Raw genomic sequence first — 14,862 nt, forward strand, 5'->3', positions numbered from 1 at the left:
CAGGAACAAATCGAGGTGAAATTCGTGAGCAGTCAGACAACATGCTGGGACAGGTAATATTTGGGCAAGCTCAGCACAAGAGATCAGGAATAATGTGCAATGACAAGAGGCAGGTGCAGACTGACTGCTGTTCTAACGGCTTTAGACAGCACAGAGCACCTGAGTGTACTTCAGTTTACACTTACAGACTGGCTGCTGTCAGTCCTCATAGTACCGCACAGGCCATCTTGGAGCATATTAATGTGGGCAAGGTGAGCTCATTCCTTCCCACCTCACACGCCTGTCCAAAGGTGCCAAGCACACTTTCCGGCCCCTTGAAATTATATTACATTGGGCCACATTACATCAGTCCACACCCTCCTTGCATAGAGTAAGTTCTGTATAGAAAGCTGTTTGAGCATGTATTCGATATCCTTGATAGCCATCTTACGGTCCATGTCCAAATACGCTATTTGTCCTCAGAGGTAAAAAGTAATGAGCCACATTTACTCTGTTTAAATGTATGCATAGCACACAAGATAAAGCTGTAAATTGGTAGAACTCCTGCTGTTTTCTAGTCGTGGAACATGCCAGCATTGCTAATTAATGTGGGAGAATCCACTTGTTGAAGTTCAAAACAGTCAAATTATTAATAATCTCTGTCTGGTGAGTGGTCACCCTAGTGTAGTGTTTCACACAGTTAAACAAAGAAAGTTAATTTCGGACCCTTTCTTGTGACTGAATTTACCTTAGTTGGTTGTTTTACATAGGTAGGATGGTTGGAAGGCCGGTCAGTCGATCAATCAATCAATCAATATACATTATTCTGAATTCTTTATTATTATGAGGATAAGTGAATCATTTCATTTTTTAAATTTGACACAATGCTCTTACTCTACTACTACTTTTTACTTTTGCTTGAGCCATGTTAAATGTTAAGTGATGATTTTGGCTACTCTCCCCACCTCTCATAGTTAGACAATTCAGCAGATGATTGGTGGATATCAAATAAATGCTCAAACAATGTCATGGCAAGTTGAAATTCTCTGCACTCGGATGCACTTTGTCCTCACTAGTACAATAACATAACATTAGTTGACATCTTCATGCTACTTCTACTTGTGCAGCACTAGATGTTGAATTGTGTCATGTTACGAGTAGTTGGGGGTCTAGCAACAGTATAGCATCTGTCGCTCTTTTGTAGATGAAAGGCACCCGTGGGGACAGAAAAAGGATTGTGAGCCAGGCAGGGAGTGCTGGGAGTGACTATGCAGTGCCTGAATACATGTGGGGACTTTAGCGTGCAATTGACAGGACAGTCCAGGGAGGTTCATGTAATCATAAGGAACTGATTACCTATAAATCACAGGACTGAAAGAGACAAATAAGTGAGCTATCGAGAGGGAACTAATTTTAGGTCTTTAATTACGGCTGTGGCTCTGATTGTGTGGAGCGGGTGAGAGGTAGGGTTACGTGCATGCCAAAAATGGCGGCTCAGGATGTGTGAGTGTTATTCTCTTTGTAGAGGTAGAACTTTTAATACATCTAAAACAGCAAGAATAATTTGAATGTAGCCTCGCTTCACTAATCCGCCCATTCTACTTGAGTCTCTGACCAAAGAAAGGCATTGCATGTAACTGCCCTGGCAACAAGGCGACATTAGCCATAGCTGCTATGTTGGTCTCATGACTTATTCATAATGGAGTGTGACTGTAACTCAAAATGTTATCAGTTTGAAGTTGTATGTTTTGGAATGTACAATCAATTAAAAATAAAAAAGAGGCAATAAATTGACCTAACCAACAGAAATGTTGCTGATTCCAAATTCGTTCCGGAACCACTCAGCTGCCTTTTGTCCCTCTACGACTGGAATGCAGCTGCGATGTTCATTGTTGTTTTCTCTCAGGATATGTCCGATTCCTTCTTTTCAACTTTTGTTGCTAACCTGAAGGGGATATTCCACCTTTGCTTCAGCAAGCTCCTCAAACCTAACACGAGAAACAAATGACCAGCGTGAGGCTGTTCTTGGTTTGTTTCAGCACCAGCTGGAGTGTGGGGCGTCAGCCTTTAGCGGTGCACTCAAGTGGCAGCCTACTTAAGGACTCTGACTTCTTGTCTCCCTTGTCGGACTATTGCTCTTGTTCACTGCTTTTGCCCACTTGCCATTTCTTGTAGATATCTCGTTCTTGTTTCGAGTCGCTCTCCTTGTCATAAAATATTTTGGTCTGTGAGTAGTTGTCAAATCATTGTATTTGGTCTTGTTTTCGTGTGATTGAACTACCGTATTTTCACAACTATAAGGCGCCATTAAAAGTCTTAAATTTTCTCCAAAATGGACAGGACGCCTTATAATGCGAAGCGTCTGGTGTATGCGCCGAGTTCCAAAGCCTGACTGAAAGCACTTCTGGCCGACACGCTGTTTATACAGAGAAAAGGCGGACGTGAGTGACGACAGGCATGCGGAAGTCCGCCAATGAGTGAAGGGTGGGCGTGTAAGAGGACGCTAAAGGCACGCCCCTAGCAGGTACCAGTCGCGTGAATACATTGTAAAATGGCTAAATAAAGTACAACCGAAGTCAGTTTTGCTTCCGTTGCCTTTTTAAAAACGTGTTTTTAGCGTGTGTCCATATGCCTTAGCTGCTACCGTATGCTTTAAGCTAACATACCTGGTATGTTTTAGCGTGCATGCATGTTACCGTATGCTTCAAGCTAACGTGTTTTTAGCGTGCGTGCATGCATGCCGTATGTTTAAGCTGCCGTATTTTTACCATGCCTGGCTGCACCCAATAATACAGTGCGTTTTGTGTATGTGTCAAATACAGAAATAGCACCCTTTACTGAGACTGCGCCCAACAATACGGTGCGCAGAATGGTCGTGAAAATACGGTAACCTCATTTTGTTTTGTTTATTTCCCGGTGATCATTCTGTTCTTGTAATGGCAAATGCTTTCTGTTGTCATTTGGATTTTCTGGCTTTTTGTCGCCAGCGCCTTTTGTTGACCACTTTGTCAGTCTCTCGCTTTTCTTTAAATAAACCTCTTTTGTTCTCGCCATTTATCTGAGTCTGCATTTGTGGGATCCACACTCCTTCCGGTCTGAATCCAGACCCTTTGTCACACAGTGGGTGTGCCCACTGTAAATGTGCCGACCAATGCACAAGAAAGATTGTCACCTCGTCAGTCATTCCTTATGTCTGATTGGTTGTTTTTCCCTCAGGCATGGTGGTTTCTTACAAATGCAATTACAGGTACAAGATGGCGGCAGAGAGGGCTGATTTGTTTTTTCCCCCCACATATTATTTTACTGTTGTACTGCCAGTCTGAACAAAAATGACTGCAAACTTCCCCTGTTGGTTTACATTGAAAGAACATGTACGACTTACACGGCATATAATTTTCGGAGTTAAAGAATGTCACGCTCCTATTACTCTTTGTCCTTCATTCATTTGAAATCTTATTAGGAAGCCAGATTTTTTTTTTCTTAAATCGCGTTGCTCACCCTCAGGAGCTGTCGCAACACAACTTGTGCCAAGTCACCTACTCTCTCCCTCTGCTCACACAATGCCAGTTCAGATTACAGAAGCATTGGATGGTACTGGATGGAGGGATGGTTAAAAAAAGTCTGAGTGCACAGTGAAGCTGCCCTAATAAGACATGTTAAACAAAACCGAGTGTCCGGAGTGGATATGATAAAATGGTTTGCATAATGTGCACATTATTCCGTGCTCTCTTTACATAAATGAGCTGAGGAAGCCCGAGGAAAGAAAGCTGGGAATTCTTTGCAGTGGTGTGTAAAAATAATGATTTAAAAAGAGGCGAAAGTTGCTGAGTGTTTGGCAAACAACCATTCAAAATGTAAATGAAGGTAAAGTTGCATACATATATTAAAATACCATGAAGAGAAGAGGGGAAAAGTCATTTAAATGTCATTGTACATAATGTAAAGATGAGAGAGTGAATCATACTGGTATGCTTTGTGCTGCACATCAAGTGACTGTCCGGGCTGTTGTGTGCTGAGTTATAAATAATTAAACTTCCTACCATGTCCAACACTTGTCACTGTTTTTAACAATCCAATAAACAGTTGCGTTATCAGATACAAAAATGACACGATGCATTCTTCAGTATCACTGACGTGATTTGACAGCTACTGAAAAGGAATTATTGTTAGGATGTACTGTCTTGACATCAACATGTTTGTATTTTCTTTCCCAACTCTTAAAGGCAAACAAGAGATATAAAAGAAAGTGAAGAAAACAAAAAACATCTCATATATATATATATATATATATATATATATAGAGAGAGAGAGAGAGAGAGAGAGAGAGAGAGAGAGAGAGAGAGAGAGAGAGAGAGATATCTCTATATATATAGAGATATATATATATAGATATATATATATATCGTGTATATATATATATATATATATATACACACACACACACACACACACATATATATATATATATATATATATATATATACCGTGTGTATATCTATATATATATATATATCTTTTTTTTAAATAATACTTTTCTTCTTCAGTTTGCATGCTTTAATCAAATTGCCATACAGACATTGCCCAACACTATGTAAATCCCAAGAGTGCATCAAAAGTGACTCAAAAGGGCATTTTTGTGGATGCACTTGACAGTCATTCTGTCTGGGCCTACCATATCGAATCACAAGTTCACTGGGTATATTGGTTGCTTAACAACTCTTCAGAGTCCATACATGTAAAAAAAATTCTGAAAAGGAAATCTACCTTGTACGGAACCCAGGTGATGACATTTAATGTATGAGGGGCCGTCAAGGGCATACTTCAAAATTTTTTCAGACATTCACAACTCTAGCTCTCTTAATACCGTTAACATGTCACACAAGTGAGTTACGGTAGTTATAAGTGACAGGTCTGACGACATATTGTATAACTTGCACGCAAGAGGTTCTCAACGCGCAGGTGCAATCTTCCTAAATTGTGTGCATGATTTACTTTTCTCTCAAGTGTAATTCATTACGAAAGCGTGGATATGCCAATGTGGAGTAAAAATATATTAACTGGCAAATACATTAAAACTGAGGGCTCTCTCAGTCCAGTGGAAAGAAAGCGAGGTGTCTCTGGGCAAAGGATACTTTCTGTCCATTCACACCGATGGATAGTTCAGAGTCCAGCGTGCATGTGTTTGGAATGTGAGAGTGCCTGAGAAAAAACAGGCAAACATGCGGGGTACTTTCCTGCACACACACATAGAAATGACCAAGTGAGATCTGAACTTGACCGTGAACCTTTGACCGTGAGGCAGACATGTTAGACTATCTGCGTGCCCCCTCTGCCACCTAAAAACACACCATTTATCACTAGGGAAATTTTGCAAATGCAAATGACAGCAACATAAACTAATAAATTTGGAGTATGTGCATACATTTGCAGTCATTCATGTTCATTAAAACAATGGCCAGGCAACCAATAACTGATGTCTTGGAGGTATTGTTGGATTTTTGGCAAGCAAGATGTGTGGATGTGTGTAAAATCACGCAGAGGTATATCCACACGACTCTGCAGCTCGAGTAAAACACAACAGAGTGAACATAAAGTCTACATTTTCAGATACCAGACTTGTGTGTTATTTTGCGCGTTATCTGTCATTAAACATTTCCCAAAATGACACCATGAATGTGCCCTGTAAACTGTACAACTCAATCAGAATAACCAGTTACATTCAAACTCATGTTAACTGGGAGTTATCACACACCTGCTCCGCCAAATGAAGTTCAGATGGAGTAGTGGGCTTTTCCCCCCTGAGCAGAAGCCTCAAGTCTTTGCACTAATACTGATATTTATTTTGAGACTGTTCATAATTTCATCCACCTCGACTACGGTCCCAGTGCCAGCAGAAGAAACTCAACCTCAATGTCACAGTTCTGCTCCATTGTTCACATGTGTGCTCTTGCAGTGTTTTCCCCACTCAGCCCACCAGTGCTCCTCTCTGTCAGTCGCTCACTCCTACCACATTAGTCACTCCTCTCACCTGAGCACACAGGTGCTCCACAACGGCAATCAAGGCACTATTTAAGCCTCTCCTGCTCACCCACTCATCGCCAGAATGCTCTTTATAATCTCATGCAAGACTCTCCATCGATGTCTCTCTTCTGCCATGACCTGAACCTGCCTGCCTCTGACATTCTTGCCTTGTCATTCTCCTTTTGAGCACGTCAGCCTTCTGTCTCCGATCACACATTGTGCCTGAGCACTTTATGCTTTCTTTCTGCCTGCTCCTCAGGCTGTTTAGTGTTCTTTTGCAACAACATTGCAGTGCGGGTTTCCCTGTCTTGCTGTCTGTGGATTCCTAAATATTGAGGTCCATATACATGAAAGCAGAACAGCGTCAGAATAGATGATACCAGGTAAATATAAATCACTAGTTTCACCTCTGTTGGTATGTATGAACGTAGTATAAGGTTACATTGTGGACTAACTTTAAACCTCAAATTAGGAGTCCCAAAGATGGAATAGTTTATTCTATGGTGTAAATGCAGTAGATTTCACTCTGTAATTTCAACCAACCAAGCAATAGGTGTAAGGTACAGATGTCAAATATTGGTCCGCGAGGGCCGCTATCCTGCATGTTTTATGTCTTACACGTTTCACTTCTCCAGCACAGCTGATTTAAATTAAATGATCAGATCATCACCAAGCTCTAAAGGACCCTGATAATGAATGTTGGGGGGGAAAGCGGCCTCCTTTCCCCCACGTGTTCGTTGAATTTCAGACGAGGAGAATATTGGTAATCCAAATACTGGCTGGAGTCGATGAACAGTTTCTTCAAAGCTTTTAATAACAGAATATTCTGGGCATCAGTGAATTACAGACAATGGCTGCGGGTCACGAGTGCGAAGCAGGAAGAGACTCACGTCACTTTTATACCATCAGAAGAGCGGTACCGAGACACAAGGTGTGATATCATAACTTTCGTTTCTCCTAAACCGATTCTCAGCTTAGCGCATTCCAATGTTTGTGCGTCTCCGGCAGGGAGTATTCCAATTCTTGGTGATGATTGTTACAAGGACGCTAAGCTACGCTGTGGGCATGGGAAAGTTATACAGCATGACTGAATATGAGCATATTACAGACTTCATGAACCTGATTGTTTGAATCATGTATGTTGGAGGAGGGAAACATCTAAAACATGAAGTACAACGACCCTCAAGGACCGGAGATTGGCACCTGTGGTTTGAGGAGGGAAATAAAACAATTTGCCGTTCAAATCTAGTGGATGTCTCAGAACCGTGCCTTCTGTTTGGAGGTAAATGGCCTCATATGATCCGCAATTTAAAATGATCAATTAAAAATCAAGTCAAAAGATGTTCAAAAGACTTTCACCGTTTTCATCCATTACACTGGAGTTCCTCGCCAAACAGGGACAGTGACTGCACTAAGGCGGTCAGTTTTTGAAGGTGTTTTATTTTTGAAGTTCTTCGCACTTGTAATTCTAATCTAGAAAGGATAGAAATTCCTTTGATGATAATCATTCTCTTGTTTAATAAATAGTTTGATGTATATCCACAATACCAGCCCTGGCCTGTCACCATGAACATTTTTGGGCAACAAAATGTCTTTTACCAAGCAATGCCCCCACACACAAGTCAAAAACAGAAAACTTGCAAAAGAATTACAATAAACCAATGCAATTAATTGATTGGCTCCAAAAGTGCCCTAATGTGCTGCATTTGGATTTTAAAACAAAAACAAAACAGAATATGAGCACATTCTCTCTTTTGCAGGTGTTTACATGGCCTTGCACAACTGGAGTGTTGCCAATACTCCAGCTTTGAAAGGACTATTGACCGCATCTAAACGTAGTCAAAGATCTGCGGTGAAGGTCATAACTGGCACTGAGTCCTCTAGGGTCAGAGAAGGAAAAACAAAAGAATATTTAATGTGAGTTCAAGTTCATTCTTTTTGATTCTCATCTCTCTTTAAAAAAAAAAAAAAAAAAGCCTAACCCATTTAGAAAGCCCCGATTTAAAATTACTCACGGGTCTAGTAATATAACAGCATGTGGGTGAAACGGCACTTGTGGAGGCGATCAGAAAGACTAAATATGTCACATACATTCATTAAAAATATGTTGAAAGCATATACAGTACATATATATACTTGTGTGGGAGCAATTAATGTGGGCCTTGAGGCACTTAAAGTACGATGCCAATCTTCCCTTCCCGCCCGTGTATTTGAACAGGAAATATGCAAATTCAACTGTTTTAATGATGAAACCATTGACATTATTGGATTGAAAAGGAAAATTAAAGTAAAGGATGGACCAGAGTAATGTAATGTAATCATTATTACGTTTTGTTGTTTGTTTCTTTCTTTTTACTCTTCACATGCGGAAGAGCAAGGGGGGAAGGGAGGGGTGCAGGGAGGTTCTGGCTCCCCTGCCCGCCCTGGCCACACGTCCCCGGTGTATAGGCTTCTTATATCCACAGTACATGCCGTTGACTTCAATAACACATGAGTAGGAACGAAATTATGTTCACTTTGAAGTGCACTGACCGCATGGCCTCATTCCTTTGATGCTGGCAACCTTAAAAAGCATGCATACACCTTCTAGCAAAAGCTAATTACAGAACGCTGCCTTGAAAAGAAAAGGAGGGAAAATAAACTATTTGAGTTGGCACTTTGCAGATAGTGTCTCTGCAAATTAATTTGCTGCGAGCCATCCCCGCAGGAAGTGGTATGTGATAACAGCAGTCACCGAAGTTGTGGTTCGCCACCAGGATTGGGAGGGTGACATCAAAAAATATATTCCCATACAGTTATTGAAAATGGAGTTAGTAACGTAATCCAAGTTCCATGTTATTAAAGTAAGGTAATGTGACTATTTGTAATTACTTTTGGATTACTGCAATAGCAAATATGCCAAAGAATACAAAATTTAAAAATATAATAAACCATATTTTATATCTGTATACATCTCCATATCCCATAGACCTCAGAGTCTAGGCTTATGGTGCTGGTCCGGCTTGGCTGGTCATCCTGAAACCGCCAAGTGGCTCCTATCATAGTGGGTGCTCCTTGTTTGGTCTTGGGGGGCACAATACGTGAGGGGTTACTCTGGCCGGCGGCAAGGTAGTCGCTCTGTTCCTGGCAGGTCAGCCCACGTGGTCCAGCTCTCCTACATCCTCCACCCTAATGACCAGTCGCCCTATGCTTGGGCCCCTAGTGCTGGAACATGTGATCCTACATTTTCATAGCTTCATTGCCTGTGTGGAGTTTGCATGTTCTCCTCGTGCCTGCATGGGTTTTCTCCCAGTACCCCGGTTTCCTCCCACATTCCAAAAACATGCATGGTTGGTTTATGGAACACTATAAATTGTCCCAAGGCGTGCTTGTTAGTGTGAATGTTTTTTTTTCATCTATGTATGCCCTGCAATTGGCTGGCAACCAGTTCAGGGTGTACCCCGCTTACTGCCCACAGTAAGTTGGGATAGACTCGAACACGTCTGCGACTCTCGTGAGGATAAAGCAGTTCAGATAATGTATGATACAGATAGATACTGTAGATAGATATACAGACACGTATCATAAAATCTTGTGAATAACATGCACCCGTGCATAACACTCTTCTCCTCCCCACACGCACAGTCACCCTTAAAAAGGATTTTTTTTCTCTTTGTACTTGTGCCTGATTTGCTGGCATCCTTCCCCCCTCCCCTCCTTTTATTTTTAGTGCCAAAGATATTTTAATGATTTCCGACTAATTCTGGGCAGCTGAGTCCGAAAATGACATCTGTTTCTTTGAATTGACTCTAGAGATATTATTTTTGACAATTCATTGATTGCTCGACTTTTGTTCTCTGAAGTGAAACAAGCTTGTTTGATTACTGCCAATATTACCACATTTTCTGCCCTTTTGCTTGATTTTAACACGGAACAGAATTTGCATTTAGAAGGCTCTCTGTGACAACGATTGCCATCTTTTACGATATTGCATCACAAATGAAAGAATATGTGTTGACATGCATGAAAAGACAGATATAGCCTCAAAGTTGTAGCGATGCCATTTTATATTGCATGCTTTTTATTGCTTGTTCGAGATGTTTCTTGTATTGAGGGGTACGAATCAAGTTTATCCCCAAGCTTTGTGTACCCCATATTAAGCCACCATCCTGGGTGTCAATTCCCCAGCAGCTCCTCAAATGAAATTGCTGAGAGAATAATACAGTAATTGTTTTTTATGTTATTTTTTTCAACTCCAGGGATGAGTTTTTCTCATATAGATGGACCAGGAGATTTCTCTGAGGAACAATTCGTTTTGTGCACTGTACTGTTTCAGTGCATATCACACCATCACCAGTGCCATCTTATTCATGTTCCTTCATTCTTATTCAGTCCCATTTTCCAGATTAAAAAAAAGAAAGACCAGAAAGGTCTTCACTTTGAAAATTATGCACTTTACATCAAATCACATACATCCTTTGTGGATGGGATCCCACTGATCCTTTTCTGAGCTGCTCTGAAGCACAGCACTACTTTGTGTTCCCTTTCCAACACTGAAATTCTTGAAAGGATCTCCTCACATCCATTATCTTTAGTAGTCTGAAACCATAAAAATATTGTTTATTTTCCCCTAGTGCACTAAATAGGGTTCACACAAACTATGTTGTACCCCAAAAGTGATATCAAAGTTTCACTGTATTTTACTTTCTGTATTGGAAAAGCATGATAAGAAAACATAGAACCCCATATTCTACAGTATAACACACACGCACGCACGCATGCACACACACGCACACACACACACACACACACACACACACACACACACACACACACACACACGCACACACTTTATTTTACAAGTTGAGGTGAACAATGCAGGCAAACAATGTAAAGGCTTTTAAATGAGAAAATTTTGTGCTTGACATGGTTTGCTCCGGCAGTCTGTGTGGGTTGAAAGTGGCCAACAACAAAGGGAAAAAAAAACAAGAGTGTTACAACAATCCAGCCTCAGACAAAAGTGTGCATCAATTTTTTTCTATGTCTGCTGATAAGTGAAACAGTCAGGCTGACAATACAATGTACACGACATGATAGAAGGACACAGACATCAGGAGACATTTGATAGCAGAACAGAATCTGTGATAATATTTTGACATGTCTTGATGAACGTGATTCAAGCCGTTCCAAGAAAATATGTTCGGGAGATACATCAGAGTGTCGTTTTGGCTTCTTTTTGAATAATGTGTTGGCCTCCACGATTAAAAAAAACACTGTGCCATTTCAGGGGAAGTAGATTGACCATTTAAAAATTCAAAAAAAGGTTACCTTGTAAAGACTGGGCACAGACTAGTTTCTAGTGTTGTCTTTGCTTGTGTTTAGTGAGGAAAAAACTGGACGACCTGTTCGTCTTTCCAAGGAAGCGAGTGGTGGACCACAGCCTCGGGTGTTTGATTCATAAAAATGCCTTCGTTTTTGTTGTGCCCCTTTTGGTGCAGTAATCATTGTCGTATTGTTATGAACAGGTTTGGTTGATTTTAGCGTGTTTGTTGCATGCATCGTGAGTGACAGGGTGAAAGCAATGAAAGACCTTCTGGTGCTGTGTGTGTGTATGCAGTTGGGCTTATAAGGCTGACTCAGAAATTTCGAGAAGTTCTTTGTTGAACTCAATTCTGTCTTTGTCTTCATAACACCTTGAATCAAGTAGTCAGCACTGAAACTCACGCAGCGTTTTCTTTTTTGCTGTTGGCATTGTTCCGGTTCAGGTAACTGTGGTATGACTCACTTTTTTAGATACTTAGACCGTGGAGGTGTATCAGAAATTGTACATTTAGTTGAGACTTTGCCATCATAAAATATTTGCGCCAGATGAATATGTTCCAAGGACATTTGTTTAAATAAAAAAACATATCCTTCTTGCATACTTTTTTTTTTGTCACAACAGTCTGAAGCTAATTAGTTCTTCTATCAATTTGCCCTCTGTCTTTTAAGCCCAGATTCCTAAGATTTTTCAGTCTGTTAAAATTCATATTCTCATTGGTAATATGTTCTGTAATACATACACGTCACTTCCTGCAAGTTGTCAAACACAGTTCAATTAAAACGTAGGTTTGAATTATTCATTCTGAGTGTTTCTGAGCCAACTAGAAACTCGAGCCGTTGTAAGTGTAGTTACTCTAGCCACCACTAGGGTTACCGGAAGTGACATTTTAATAGCCAACCAACACGCTATACTATAGAAATACTGTACAATGTGCATGCGCTACACAACACAGTACATTCAATGGCAAGCGATGTAGAATTCAAAGTAGAGGATTTTTACACACAGGAGCCGTTGAAGCGCTCATTGTCAAAGCCTACATGTTTAAGATGATCAGGACTTCAGAGACATCAGTGGAAGAGAAAGTGAATGTGATGACTGTGACGTCACCGAGGAGCCTGGTTTAGAATCAACATAATACCGCATGGAGTGGATTGGAAATACAGACTGGTGTGTTTTTGTATCCCCTGTATCTTGATCGAGTAACCTCGACTCAGTCACGCAACAGCTTTAGAGACATCAACAGTTGGCCCCACTGTGCGTGTGGGATTCATAATTATGTGTTGGCCGTACATGAAATGTTACAACACGGGGACAATCTTGACCTGCATTTTCCATGCATGAAAATTCTAGATGTGTATCTTATGCACAGTAAATGGGGGTGTTTATAACACGCTGTGCAGAAGGCTTTGCCGTGTCAGGCAGCTTGCCATGTACGCTTAACAAGTACATTATTACAGTACGGGTGTTTTTTTTTTCCAACCGCTTAATTCATAATCACCATTCTTATGTGTCACAGATGCAGACAAATAACGTCTCACCTCTTGCCTGTGCCACTTTTCGAATGCACCAGGACCACCGGGGTTCTTCCTGCTGCTGCTGGGAGTTGAAGTCGCATTTGCCGAAGGAAAAATCGCTGGGGCGGGAGCTGGTTTCAGCCTGTGTTGAACATCACTCGTGTAACTGATGCTATTGTAAATGTTTGCTGAAGCACACCGGTTCAAAATGTTCAGTGCAGAGCTTGGAGTACTTAATTGGCAACCTCAGATTGTTTGTGATTAAACTGCTGTCTGCCAACAATCTAATCACTTTTTAATGACAGTGACAATGCATTGTAAAGGGGTTCAAGAGGTCTCAAGAAAAACATTTCAATTTTTGGTCTGTGACCTTTTATGAGGCAGAGATGAGTTATTCCCGGTGCAAGATGTTCAACTCATAGAGATGTCAATCCATCCATTATCCTCATGTGGGTCCCGGGCGTTCTGGGCGTTATCCCAGCTGTCTTGGGGCAGGAAACCCTGAACTGGTTGCCAGCCAATCACAGCTCATAGAGATTTCTTTCCCTCAAATTAATCAAAGTTTCCTTCCGTAATTACAGGTTCATATAAAAAAAAGCAATGTGAGTGTGTGCATTCCATTGTCAGCACTGTCAGTAAAGCCGCTGGGTGGCATCCATCCAGTGTGTGCAAGACTCATCTGCTTACCCAATACGCAATACACATCATCACATGCACATTTTCTTCATTGCCCGCTCAGTACTGTAACACACACGGACAGCTGGCTCAGGATAAAACCACAGTCACCGCAAGTGAAATGTGGCAGTGCTCATTCCCCGCAAGTGTAATGCCTGTTGACATGGATGCTTGGAGATTGGACATTGTCACGGGGCTGCACAAGGTGCACTGAGGCGACCTGCTATTTTATGTGCCCAAGCAAAATGTCAACATGCTGGCAGAGAACAAGTCTCCACTTTACACCTCAGGAACTTTAATATATTTTTCTTTTCGTGTCGGTCCACTAAGAATAGTCAAACATCAGGCCACTAAGCATCTTTTATGTCTTGCTCATAACTGAAAAGGTTTTTAAGAACGTTCACTGGGATACGATCTTCATTGTGAAATGGACAATTATACTTTTTTTTTTTGCTAATTATAAATCACAATAATGGTTTACCCAAATCATTACACCTTTAGAATATGTATCACTACATTTAGCATATTTATCACATGTACGCATTTATTACATGTTCACGGACACCTTGACAGTGGAGCAGTGATTCCCAATGAGGGTGGCGTAAGAAAGTATCTAATTTCACTTAAATTAGCTGATGACCAGTTCCGGGTAAATCTCGCCTCTTACCTAATGACAGCTGGGATAGGCTCCCACGACTCTCGTGAGAATAAGCAGTTTGGAGATTAATTGAATAATTACAAATATATTTTGATTGATGTATATCGTCCAGCAGTTTATAGTGACAGGTAGAACAATGGCTTCCTGTGAGTGTTCGTCCAGATTTCACAGTGATTAAGCCCATTTGTGAGTTACCTGAGACGAGACCATCATTATGGACAAAAATGTCACAAAAAGTATGCCAGTGTTCATACTTTTTGTGACATTTTTGTTTGATTGGATGCTGTGTCATTTTTATATCAGAATCAAAATCATCTTTATTGGGCAAGTATGTAGAACACACAAGGAATTTGCCTCCAGTAGTTCAGGCAATAATAAGCAACTACGATAAACAAGGACATGACAAATATTGTAAAATGAGTGCCTTGGGAAACACTGCAGTAGAGAGAATGGTCTTATTTCACAACGAAGCTTTCTCACAATGCAATTAGCTTCAAACTAAGCCGAGTGACAGTCTTTTGTATTATGTTTCATCATACAAAACATCTAACAATACAATACAATGCAACCACTATTTCAGAACTCTAAGTAGAAATCTGATGATCCTAAAGTAGCATTGACGAACTATGTTTTAATGATGACGGAAACATGGTTAAAATAATTGTGATGGACTGACAACTAACGGACTAGGCCGGTCAGAAATAATGGCGTCC

At 40.8% G+C, this 14,862-nt stretch overlaps 1 long non-coding RNA gene across 1 annotated transcript in view; it reads right to left on the reverse strand.

Annotated features, from left to right (window-relative positions):
* LOC109524981 (uncharacterized) overlaps positions 1 to 13,197 on the reverse strand; it is a 37,236-nt gene extending 24,039 nt beyond the window's left edge. Inside the window, exon 1 of the long non-coding RNA XR_002170059.1 lies at positions 12,841 to 13,197. This is a non-coding gene — a long non-coding RNA (uncharacterized LOC109524981). The remainder of the gene's footprint in view (positions 1 to 12,840) is intronic.
* Between the last annotated feature and the right edge of the window lie 1,665 nt (positions 13,198 to 14,862).

This window comes from Hippocampus comes, unplaced genomic scaffold (genome assembly GCF_001891065.2).
Source record: "Hippocampus comes isolate QL1 unplaced genomic scaffold, H_comes_QL1_v1.1 scaffold45, whole genome shotgun sequence".
Lineage (NCBI taxonomy): Eukaryota > Metazoa > Chordata > Actinopteri > Syngnathiformes > Syngnathidae > Hippocampus > Hippocampus comes.